General features: G+C 44.0%; 1 long non-coding RNA gene across 1 annotated transcript in view; it reads right to left on the bottom strand.

The window, feature by feature from the left end:
- LOC145411884 (uncharacterized) overlaps positions 1 to 6,971 on the bottom strand; it is a 347,667-nt gene extending 340,696 nt beyond the window's left edge. Inside the window, exons 1-2 of the long non-coding RNA XR_013899495.1 lie at positions 6,887 to 6,971; positions 6,255 to 6,538 (exon numbers count right to left, since the gene is read on the bottom strand). This is a non-coding gene — a long non-coding RNA (uncharacterized LOC145411884). The remainder of the gene's footprint in view (positions 1 to 6,254; positions 6,539 to 6,886) is intronic.
- Between the last annotated feature and the right edge of the window lie 6,238 nt (positions 6,972 to 13,209).

A 13,209-nucleotide genomic window follows, 5' to 3' on the forward strand; every position in this document is an offset into this window, starting at 1 on the left:
GCATAAATGGCATACAAATTGATACTAACCAGCCCTATCCAAAAATAATTAGGTAAGGAAAAGATGCTAGGCAGCTTCCTTAACTGATAAGAATACAGAACTAGGAGTTATGCTGCTACAACACCAACTAATGGTATTTTGTGTCCTATTACACAGGCAGCTGGAGCTACTCAGTGCCAACGAGGCTACGGTTACCAGCCTCACTTGCCCACCCCTCAGATGAAACCATAACAGCCTCCATCCAGCTGGAGCACCTCAACCCACTAAACCACCAGCCAGGACAGCAAATGACATGGGATGTAGTAAACCATTTCACTTGTCACTCAGGGGCACTACATGAGAGAGAGACACTGCATCAAGGAGTCAGGAGGAGATGGGGACAACATCAAGCAGAGAGAGGAGGGATGGGGACTACAGCAAATAAGGAGGCAGGATGGGGGATGGGGACTACAAGTAGAGAGAGGGGATGGGGACTACAGCAAATAAGGGGGAGGGATGGGGACTACAGCAAATAAGGAGAAGGGATGGGGACTACAGCAAATAAGGAGGAGGGATGGGGACTACAGCAAATAAGAAGGAGGGATGGGGACTACAGCAAATAAGGAGGAGAGATGGGGACTACAGCAAATAAGGAGGTGGGATGGGGACTACAGCAAATAAGGAAGGGGGATGAGGATGGGGACTACAGGTAAAGAGGGGAGATGGGGACTACATCAAATAGAAAGGGGGGATGGGGGACTACATCAAGCAGACACACTAAATGGGGGAAGAGAGGGGGGGTCACTATCAAGTGGGAGGGGGAGAGGGGAGTGGATAAAGAAAAGGGAGGAAGGGAGAGAGGATGACTGCACCCCCACCTTGCACTACTATTATAATTATTATTATAAGTGGGGATGGGTAGAAGGGACTATGCTCAGTGAAGGAAGAGTCAAGAGGGAGATGGGATAACTGCTCCCCATCCTTCCACTATTATTATTATTATTTTAATAATAATAGTTATTATTATTATTATGAGTGGGTGGGGGGACTACACTGAGTGGGGAAGAGATAGACAAAAGGGAGTGAGGATGATTGCTCCCCCACCTTCCACTATTATAATTATTATTTTTTATCCATCCATCATCCAATCCTACGTTGCCCCATGAGGAGCATAGGAGCCTGGGGCTAGGCAGTTGGTCCTGACATTTAAGATGAGAGTGACCAGCCTCACTCATCCCTGAGTGGCATTACATGAGCAATAAACCCCAACCATTCCTTGGATATAAACCTTCACCGGCTCAATCCGACTGGAGCACAATAATTACCCAATAAACCAACAGGCGCCAAAATTTGGTTATATGGTTACCACCCAGTGTAGTAAATGGTTTCCTGGTATACAGGAAACCATTTGGCTTGTCACTCAGTGTAGAGTCACCCACAGGCAGAAGGAAGAGGAAAGAATGAAGGAACGAAAGACACAAGAGGGAGTGTAAAGTCACCCGTAGGCAGAAGGAAGAGAAAGAATGAAGGAAAAAAAGACAGAAGAAGATGGAAGGAAACAAGGATGGAGGAGAGGACAGGGCAGACACCCGAGAGCAGCACTACATTGAGTGAGTGGATGGTGGGTGCCTTTTGATAAAAACAACCATCATTACTATGAATTTTACAACTTTCAAAAACAAGACAATTGATGAAGAAGGAATAAGATAATTTTTAATCAAGTGGACATTAAATGTATTTTACTTAAAATAAAAACAGCTGTAACCTTCAATACATTAATTACCTTCAGTATCAGTGGGTGTAGGATGATTAAAAAGGGTGACTATGAAGGCACACTTAGGTGTCACCTGGCAGTCCGTCACACCCTTAAGGTAGCTGATCACTTGCCCTCACACCTCTGTTGTGAATGGGATCAAATGAATAACTCTTGATTGGTAGGATAACTTCTGGAACAAAATGGGTTAAAAAAGAATAATCATATTGTTAAAAATTGCTTTTCCATCCATTATACAAACCTTCAGTGCCCCATCAGGAGCAAGGGTGTCTGGGTCTACTTAGTCCAGGCTGGATTATGAGGCAAGTGACCAGTTGCTCTTTCTTCAGAAAGGAAAGTGTTGGCAGTGAGGGGGTGAAGGGAGGAGGAAGAGGCTGGAACTGAGAGAGAAGATGACAAGAAAGTAGAGGAAGAAAGGGGCTGGTGCTATGAGAAAAGGGGGAGGGGGAGCTGGCATTGAGAGAGGAGAATGGAGGAGGAAGGGGCTGACAATGTGATAGAAGGAAAGGATTAGGAGTATGGAGCTGGCACACACACAGAAGAGAGGAGGAAGAGGCTGGCACTGAGATGGGGAGGAAAGAGGACGAGGCTGACACAGATGGAATGGAGGAGGAATAAGGAGCTGGCAAAGAGAGAGAGAGAGAAAATAAGGGGTGAGCACAGAAATGAGGGGGAGGAGTAGGAGGCTACAAATGAGGTGGGGGGGGGGGAGAAGGAAGAGTAAGGGCAGTGCACTGAGAAAGGGGTTGGGGGAGAGTAAGGGAAGGGCACTGAGAAAGAAGGGGGAAGGGAGTAAGGGAAGGGCACTGAGAAAGGATGGAGAGGAGAAGGTTACAAATGAGAGAAGGGAGGGGGGAGGAGAAGGTTCTGTGACAGAGGGTGATGGTGGTGGTGGTAGGGGGGGAGGGGAAAGAAAGGGGGCTGGCACTGAGAAAAAAGGGGAGAAGGAAAATACTAACACTGAAGGATGAGAAAGAGAAAGAGACAGGAGGCTGGCATTCTGAGAGGAGGAGGAGTAAGGGGTTGTCACTAAGGGAGGAAGAGTAATGAAAACTGTGTTGACTGAAAAGTTACCAGTAAAGAAGTTTCAATCCTAAGAGCAGTAATAAAAATTTTTCATTAAGTGGGTACCAGTAAAATATTATACCTGACCCAAGTATGTTGTCTTATAAAATATTTATTTTCATTATCCACAGACAATTTATATTAACAGTATTTTACTCTGAAGAGAGTACTAGCAGCGTCTTGGCTATGAGACATTCATCTCAGCTCAATTTGATAAAATTGTTAGAAGAATGAATTTTAAAAATATAAAATACATCATCATACTGAAAGGTTTATGTCCAAAGCACAAAAGCTTAAACTTTGGCAGTTTCTTTAAATATAGCATACACTCATTCTTGCCAGGTTATTTACTTTAGCATTATATGAACCTCCAGTGATAAGGTGTCTGAAAGCCATATTTAACTCCTCCAGTTACGTCTCTTGAAATCTGGACTGGAGGTAAAAAAAAAAATAAATAATATATATACACCAATAAAGAAAAGATAATATATGTAATTTTTGGCTGGGTTAAGTGTCCCCCAGATTCTCCTAACTATCCATCTACCTATCATCTAATCCTGTGTAGCCCCATGAGAAGTGTTAGGCAAGTTGGTCCTGACATTTAGGATAAGAGTGACCAGCCTCACTCATCCCTGAGTGGCATTACATGAGCAATAAATCCCAACCACCCCTTGGATATAAACCTGCACATGCTCAATCCAATTGGAGCACCTTAATTACCTACTACACCACCAGGTGCCATAATTTTGTTAGGTGGCTTCCTGTATATCAGGAAACCATTTACTATGCTGGATGGTGTAACCATATAACTAAATTATGACGCTTGGTGGTTTAGTGGGTAATGAAGGCGCTCCAATCAGACTGGGCCTGTGATGGTTTATATCCAAGGAGTGGTTGGGGTTTACTGCTCATGTAATGCCACTCAGGGATGAGTGAGGCTGGTCACTCTCATCTTAAATATCAGGGACAACTTGCCTAGCCTCGGGCTCCTACGCTCCTCATGGAGCAATTATATAATAATAAAAACTATGCCAAAAATGACATGCCAGATTTGTCAATAATATAAATCCACCTGACAAACTGTGCATCATCCAGGTATCAGTGGAGTTTTGTTACTTCGTGATAAATACACAGCTGGACACAGACAAACAAAGGTAATTACATACAATGACAACAAACACAGGCAGATATGACTAACCTTGCATCATCCAGGTATCGGTGAGTGACTGGTGTTTACCAAGAGACAGTGCTTGTTTGGGCAACACTTAGAGGCTTTGTGTGTTGCTTGAGGAGCACGGTAGCTTGGTGGTAGGGTGTCGGGCTCGTAATCGTGAGGTTGCGAGTTCGCGCCTCGCCCGGTGGCTGCTGTGCTGAGAGGGGTAGTGCTCTCCTGTAACCCTAGCAGGGCTATATGATCTGATGAGGTCTAGCTCGTGGATTAATCCCATTTGTGTGTTGCTGCTGCCCCTCCACAGTGGATGATGGAGAGGCCAGGGGATGAGGGGTGACTGGGTGGAGGAAGTGGCCAGCTTGGCTGATCAGTTTCGATGCCACACTAACAATCCTGCTCGCTGGCTCAGATCTGATATTTGCCGAATGCCCTGTGGGATAACAAGTCACTTTAACCCCTTCTCTGCAATTACACTGATTTTCAATACTGTATAGTCCTGCTATATACAGATGACTATATTCTGCTTAGGTAAATATAACAAACTGGAGAGGTCAGACACACCACTAGAACTGTCAGTTCATCCATAGCATCTCAATATTTCTCCCCCAATTCCCACCACAGAAACGGGATGAGATAGGAACCCCCTTCCTCCCCACTGGAGAGAGAGAGTATAACAATCAAACAGCATACTCTGTGACATATGCCACAGTCATTAACACATCACCTAACAATCTGAAGTAATGTCTCCACCTTATAAATACAAACTGGTTAATCATATTCCCTTTAGCACTTCTTAACTCCTACTGTAACACCTACACTTACTGTATAAGTATTAGAGGCACCACTCAACTTTTTCTCTACCATCCACACATGCACTACTCAAAATGACAATATAGTTACACATACAAAACCCTAATACAAAAGAGATCCTGATGGTATGAGCAGTTACGTTTATGGAAATCAGTTCGTATGAAAGAGTACATAACCCATGGGGAAAAAATAGGTACTGGGTGTTTAACCACCACCAACTTACACCTGTAGTACTATCTGTACCATATAAGGCAATTTTAAACAAGAGTAAAGGTTAGTTATATCTAAAACACACAAACAAAATTAACATATGACTTACAATAATGCACATCTATTGTAATGGACGCATAAAAATTCCCAAGAAAAGCTATTGGAATTGCAACCACATCCTCAAACTCCTGACTCTGACTACTGATTGCATACAACTATAAACACAAGTGAAGTAACCCTTCAAGGATTAATGCTGCTGGCAATACATAGGAATAATTTATAATACTATTCCCAGAAGCCTTAATCCTGTATGGGGTGACCAGAAACAAACTGCTTCCACATTGCCCTGTCCTTTGGCTGCCCTCCCTCCAACTCATATCCTCCTCTCTCATTTATCTTTCCAGTTCATCCTCCCATCTTACCCCCAGTCTCCCCCTCCACCTCATGCATACACACTTTCCTAGCCAGACTCTCGTTCTTCACCTTCCCCTCACAGCTAGTGATTTATGTCCTTGATTAACCCACCAATTCACAGAAAATTATTCCCAACATGTTACCAAACTCCAGGATACTTGATATCTTTATCTTGTACCAAACTCCAGGATACTTGATATCTTAATCTTGTACCAAACTCCAGGATACTTGATATCTTAATCTTGTACCAAACTCCAGGATACTTGATATCTTAATCTTGTACCAAACTCCAGGATACTTGATATCTTAATCTTGTACCAAACTGTTGTAATGTCTGAGGTATACACTGGCAAGTATTCATAATGGTTCCTACCAAAATAACAGCATGAACAAACCTCCATAAGTTTACATGACTATTATATAGTGTTTGTTAACACAAAGTAAAGACACATGTAGCACACATGCCATTTTACAAACAATTTAAGCTTAGTAAAGTATATAAAGAGGGATGCCTTCATGTGGTGTACTGGTCAGTAAAGTATATAAAGAGGGATGCCTTCATGTGGTGTACTGGTCAGCTCCACTGCCAGGTTTGACAACATCCTCAGCTGCCTTCCTATCCCCAGAAAAATAGATGGTGAACTGCAGGAGGAGGGCAGCTTCAGCCCACAGTTCACTGGGTTCACATTTCAGATGTGCTTTAGGACACTACTACATGTGTTGTGTGGTGCTGGTGCAGGATTTGTGCATTGTACTGACAAAATATAATAAATGTGTTGTGTGGTGCTGGGGCATGAGTTGTGCATTACACTGACAAATAATAATTGTTACCTGTAGTGCTGCCAGCCAGTTGGGTACGGCCTGGGGCATTCCAACAGACAGGTACTTGTATACAATTGTCATAAATACTGGAGTGAACCCATTTTCACTGTCCTCTTCTCTCCTCTCATTGCTGCAGCCTTCAGATGACCCCAGTGACCTGGATGATGATGAAGATGGTTTGGTTGATGACCAGGATGACATATTGGTTGACGCTGCCGACGATGAGGGTGATGTTCCACCAACTGGCACATGTACCAGCTGAGCAGAGCAGCCACTGACCTAAGTACACAGCTCTGGAAGTGTTGGGCAAGATACAGTGTTTGACAAATAAATAACTACATCAATTCATCCCAACTCTTATTCACCCATCAAGTTAAATAAGTAGACTGATGTGTCAAAGAAAGTGTAAAGTGATGCATACAAGTATGTAAAGGATTTTCACATTAGGAAAAACATGAATGAACACCAAGATTATTAACATGAATGAACACCAAGATTATTAATAAAGTATGCATACAAGTACATTAGATATTTTCACACAGGGAAATGAAATGGATGGCGAACTGTACAGACTGAATATGCAAGGGACAATCTGTGTGGGAAGACCAGATGTGTCTGCCACAATTTACCAACCAACATACCTTAATGGTCCAACAAGCAGCTGGATCAGTTGTAAATAAAGGTGCTGGCAGGGTAGCAGCAGCAGCAGGATGAGGGGTGGTGGTTCTGATAATAAAGGTGTTGGTTCTGGTATAGGGGTGTTGGTTCTGGTATAAGGGTGGCGGCCATCTCAAAGTTTAACCGCTACACCTGCCCCAGATCTGAGCAGCCAAGCCAGGAAGTCCCAGCTAGCGTGGCCTCGGGTCAAGGTGATGGGCCAATAGTGGTGGTCAGGGGTGTCTGCTTCCAGGGTCACTGTAGATGTTTACTCAATTAAGGAAGCAGCACTGGCACCACCACCTCGTACTGTACTTCACTCCAGGATACACGTTCCTTGAAATCTGGATGGGATGGTAGTGGAGTTTGAATGTTATATACAGTACAGTAGGCTGTTTGTGTGTCAACTTTCCTGACAGTACAACATCAAAGGTCACTGCTAGTGTGTTTTTCAAAATAATCATACATGACTCCTTAAAAAGCCAATTGTCACAACGAAAATCTTCAGATTCTGAGGTAAATTGAGAGGAGAAAAAGTTTTGGCATAAAAATAAGTTGCATAGTTTCCTCTCATGTTTTTTTTTTTACCTGTAGAATGTAAATCTGTCCAGACAACCAAGTCATCACCAAAATACCACCAGCACTAACACTCTCTGCCAATGTTATCAGTTCCAGGCACTTTGGCCAAGAGGAAAGTACAGTCCTCATTAGCAAATGGGAATAAGGCAGGTCCAGAAATATGGAAAAAGTACAACAGGTTATGAAGGATTCAGAAACATGGAAAGAGGGAATATGAAAGTGGCATGATGGTGTGTCTTACCAACCATCACCTTGACATGACAGAGGCGACTGGTGTTAACGTCTACCAGCATGGCCTTGGGCTCAGCAGCCAACACACACAGATAACACAACACCTGTTAGTACACATATATTACACCACAAAGAATCACCAGCATCATCATCATTTATACCTCTTTCCCACTCCTGAATGGCATGAGTAAAATATAAATGAATAGAGTCTGGCCACATGCATGAAACAAACATTCATTCAGGCACTATTCAAGATCTCGGAATCCTGACTAAACCTCACAAACATAGGCATTCACACATACATAAAGGTGGGCCATGGTATAGGTAATGTTTTCAATGGACTGAAAGCACAGTCATAGGCCAAAACCTGCTAACTGCTTCAGAAGAGTAGTTAGACAATGTTGACAGAAAAATCTGAGATTGCTTCTGCATACTCCCTCTTCTGTCTTTCCTTCATTCTTTCCTCTTCCTTCTCCCTACTGATGATTCTACACTGAGTGACAAGGCAAATGGTTTCCTGTACAACAGGAAACTATTTACTACGCTGGGTGGTAACCATATAACCAAATTATGGTGCCTGGTGGTTTAGTGGGTAATTATTGTGCTCCAATCAGATTGAGCCTAAGTAGGTTTATATCCAAGGGATGGTTGGGGTTTATTGTTCATGTAATACCACTCAGGGATGAGTGAGGTTGGTCACTCTCATCTTAAATGTCAAAACCAACTTGTCCAGCCCCAGGCTCCTACACTCCTCATGGGGTGCCATAGGACTGAATGATGGATGGCTTCTGCATATTACACCTCTTCTGCATATTACATCCCAATATCCTCGTGTTACTGATACAATTACATCAATATAATGTAAGTATCATAAAAGAGAATGTTAAGGTAGTGTAGCAGCAGCCCCAATTTCATCTGAAATGTTAACTTGTGGACTGCAGGCTAAAGTACCCCTTCTTCAGTAGTCCACCATCCACCTTTTGGGAAACAGGGAGGGAGGTGAGGGAAGTTTGCCTAACCAGGCAGTGTAGCAGACCAGTTATATCAGTGCCACCACACGAAGGCATCCCTGTACAGCACCTGTGTTAATATGGAGTATGTAACCAACTGTTACAGATGATGTGCTAACAATGCCATCCACAACACTGCCATTATTTCACACAACAATCAAGCCTTTGAAATATGTAACAAAGTCAGTGGTGTGACCTGGAGGCAGCAGCAGGCGGTCGATGGAGTGTGTGGCCAACTTGGGAAGGCAGGCCATGAGGAGGCAAGCCACAGCCATGATGATGGTGGCCAGGCTGAACCTCCCACCACCCAGGAACAGGAACCCCAGGGCCAAGTGACTTACCAGGTGGCAGCCGTACCTGGAAAGAGAAGAATGGGTTTGCAAGTTAACCCTTTGACTGTCAGGGTTAAATTTACTGGTAGCCAAAATACTGTATATCTAAACAAGGCTCAATGTGTTAGCCAAAATACTGTACATCTCAACAAGGCTCTATTATGTAATAAATCAACTGAGTGCACCCAAGTTGGATTAGGCATCAACTCTTCCAAGATTTCACATTTTCTGGCCCCAACCCACTAGTGATGCCAACCACATATACAAATCATACTTATGCTTTCAAAACATATTCCATTCTTGCCTTGGTCAGCCTTGTTTACCAGATTGCTGCTCTTTGGCAATGTCTCCTTATTGTTTTCGTTTTTAAAGGCTCCAACATGCTTGCATGCGTCAGCCTTGGTCACCTAATGGCGGCTCTCCATGCTGAATGATCCATTGCAGCTTCCCTGTTCAGTCCCTTAACCCTGAGGTCACACTTAATGACCTCGTCCCATGTCTTTCTCGGTCTACCCCTTGTAACCCCACCCCCAATATTAACACTTCTCACCTTCCTCACCCAATTATCATCCCCCATCCTCTCTACATGTCCAAACCATCTCAATCTACCTCTCCTCATCACAACACCAATACACTCCAGTCCCATCCTACCTCTCAACTCTTCCATCGTAAACCCAGCCCCCCCAGACCTTGGACGCAGGGACGCACTGCACATCCACCTAATCATTGTCATTTCTGTACATCTGAGCCAGCGAATATCCTCCTCCTTTAGTGCCCAGGTCTCACTACCATACAGCATTACACTAACATGAATAAAATTATCTAGCAGAAGCCAAAATATCCTCAAGACCAAGGGGTTAAGGCAACACATATAACCCAACAGTAGAAGCAGCAGGACCAACGCATGACCAGAGATGTTGGACGATACACACAACATCCAGATCAGCCTCACCAGCCATCACCAGGGACAGTGCCAGCCATCACCAAGGACAGTACCAGCCATCACCAGGGACAGTACCAGCCATCACCAGGGACAGTGCCAGCCATCACCAGGGACAGTACCAGCCATCACCAGGGACAGTACCAGCCATCACCAGGGACAGTGCCAGCCATCACCAGGGACAGTACCAGCCATCACCAGGGACAGTGCCAGCCATCACCAGGGACAGTGCCAGCCATCACCAGGGACAGTACCAGCCATCACCAGGGACAGTACCAGCCATCACCAGGGACAGTACCAGTCATCACCAGGGACAGTACCAGCCATCACCAGGGACAGTGCCAGTAGGGATGTGTTCACACAGGTTTACAAAGTTGACAGACCTGCCAGCTTGGCAACACTCCTGAGATAATGACATATCTGTTAGTTGGTCTATGTCACCCTTTCCAGCCATTCATCCATCATCCAATCCTACGCTGCCCCATGAGGAGCGTAGGAGCCCAGGGCTAGGCAAGTTGGTCCTGACATTTAAGATGAGAGTGACCAGCCTCACTCATCCCTGAGTGGCATTACATGAGCAATAAACCTTAACCACCCCTTGGATATAAACCTTCACCGGCTCAATCTGATTGGAGTGCCTTAATTACCCACTAAACCACCAGGTGCCAAAATTTGGTTATAGGGGTACCACCCAGCGTAGTAAATAGTTTCCTGGTGTACAGGAAACCATTTGGCTTGCCACTCAATGGAGATTCACCCACAGACAGAAGGAAGAGGAAAGAATGAAGGAATGAAAGACAGAAGGGGGAACGTATGAAGGAAAGAAAGACAGAAGAGGGAATGTAAAGTCACCCATAGGCAGAAGGACAAGGAAAGAATGAAGGAAAGAAAGACAGAAGAGGATGAAAAGAAGAATGGAGGAGAGGAAAGGGCAGACACCTGAGAGCTGCACTACATCAAGTGAGTGGATGGTGCTTGCCCCCACCTACCACAAACTCACTCATTAATAACAACAAATGACTTGTGAAGAGAGTAACAATGGGTGTTTGGGGGGGAGGGGGGTGGACCTCAAACAGCTAACATAGCGGTATATAATTACTCAAACTAATACTCCATTTCACTCACAAGGATGGCACTAGAGAGAGATGCCTTCATGTGATCTGGCCGACTCAACTGCCTGGTTATGCAAACATCCCTCAACTACTTCCCTATCCTCTCAAAGTGAAGACAGTGGACTGAAGGAGAAAGGGAACTTAAGCCTGCAGTCCACTAGGTTCACATGTCAGAACCTGGGGCTGTAACTACTACAACTACTACCACTACTACTCACAAGAAAACTACTACTGCTCACAAGAAAACTCCCTATCATCTAAAGCTTCACAGCTAAATTAAATACCAAGTGAAATTTACCTGTTAGTGAAGTTTGTGAACATAGTGGTGTATCTGCCTAGTACATCCAAGGCCTGGTTATTACTGGAGCCAGCCAACCTAAGGCCCAGCACCAGACCAGCCCCTGCCAGGATGTTGTGGTGGGCCTGTCAGTGCAACCACAGGGTAAATCATATACAAATACCTACAGCCAAACACAAACACACACAACCAACACTGCATACATTTCATCTGATACATAATGTTAAATATAGTTCATTTTGTACACCACACAAACACTGCCACTATTTTGTTACATTATACTGAACATGGTAGTAGGTGGGGGTAACCATCATCCACTCACTTGATGGAGTGCTGCCTAATTATCATTCCTGTTCTGTGTCTGTCCTCCTCTCTTCCTATTTCTCTCATCCCTGCCACCACTAGTTATTACTCTTCCTTCCACTTCACATGGCTTTACACTGAGTGACAAGCCAAATGGTTTCCTGTTACTGAGGGAGCCTTTTACAATTAGTCTATAAATACAGGGAATGATATAGCACAAGCAATCATGGCACAAGCAACCGACTTTTACAAGTATCTCGGAAACAGAAACACAAATGATCTAACACTCCCTCCTGCTTCATAAGGTGAAATTCTTAATATCATCCAGCAGTTAAAAATTACAGCACCAGGGTATGATGATATCCCTAAGAGCATTATCAAGGAAGCTGCCTCGATTATTACTCCTATCATTCTGCATCTATGTAACTCTACTATCAGCAATCTTCCCAGAAAAGCTAAAAATTGCCAAAGCCAAAGTTATCCCCATTTACAAACCAGGCGATACAAAATTAATGAGTAACTATCGGCCAGTGTCAGTTTTGTCAGCACTGAGCAAAATATTAGAGAAATTAGTTTATGATAAACTTGATGCATTTCGTACTAACAATACAGTACCATCATAAGTAACTCCCAATTTGGTTTTTGTAGGAACAGAACTGAGACAGCATTTCTGACACTTACTGATGATATTCTAAATGCAATGGATGATAAAACTTTACTGTGGCCATATTTCTTTATTTATCAAAAGCTACTGATATATCACTCTATCCTCCTGTCTAAGCTTGAACATTACAGGATAACGGGTACAACGCTAAAATGGTTTGAATCTTACTTAACAAACTGATAACAATATCCACTGTCCTACCTTGTATCTCTTTTATAACCCCATCCATATACCAGCTGAACAACCATGGAGACATGACACATCCCTGTTTTAATCCAACTTGCAAATAGAAAAACTCACTCAGTTCACCATCCACACGCACTGCAGCCTTAGCACCCTCATACAACATCCTTCACGGCATTCAACAACTTTCCATCTACTCCATATATTCTTACTACTTTCCACAATCCTTGTCTATCCACCCTGTCATATGCTTTCTCCAAATCCATGAAGGCCAAATACAACTTCTTTCCCTTCTCTAGAAACTTTTCCACTAAAGATCTAAGAATGAACATCTGATCCACCCAACCTCTTCCCTTCCTAACACCTCCCTGTTCTTCTCCAACTACTTCCTCACACCTCAGGTTTGTATTCTTGCTGGTTAGCTATGGATGCTCCCCAACACCTCTGTCTCAGTGATTTATTGTGATATGGCTGGTTGATATCCTTGGCCATGTGGAGAGGATGGAGGGTGAAAGACTGACGAAGAGAGTGTATGTGAGTGAGGTGGAGGGGGGAAGAGGGAGGGGGAGGCCGAGGATGAGATGGAGGGATGGGGTGGAGAGGTATATGAGAGAGGGGGGTGTGAGTTGGGAGCAGGGCAGTGAAATGGCGGGGG

Source organism: Coenobita brevimanus, chromosome 91, assembly GCF_032717465.1.
Source record: "Coenobita brevimanus isolate Jiangsu-jjx chromosome 91, ASM3271746v2, whole genome shotgun sequence".
Classification (NCBI taxonomy): Eukaryota; Metazoa; Arthropoda; class Malacostraca; order Decapoda; family Coenobitidae; genus Coenobita; species Coenobita brevimanus.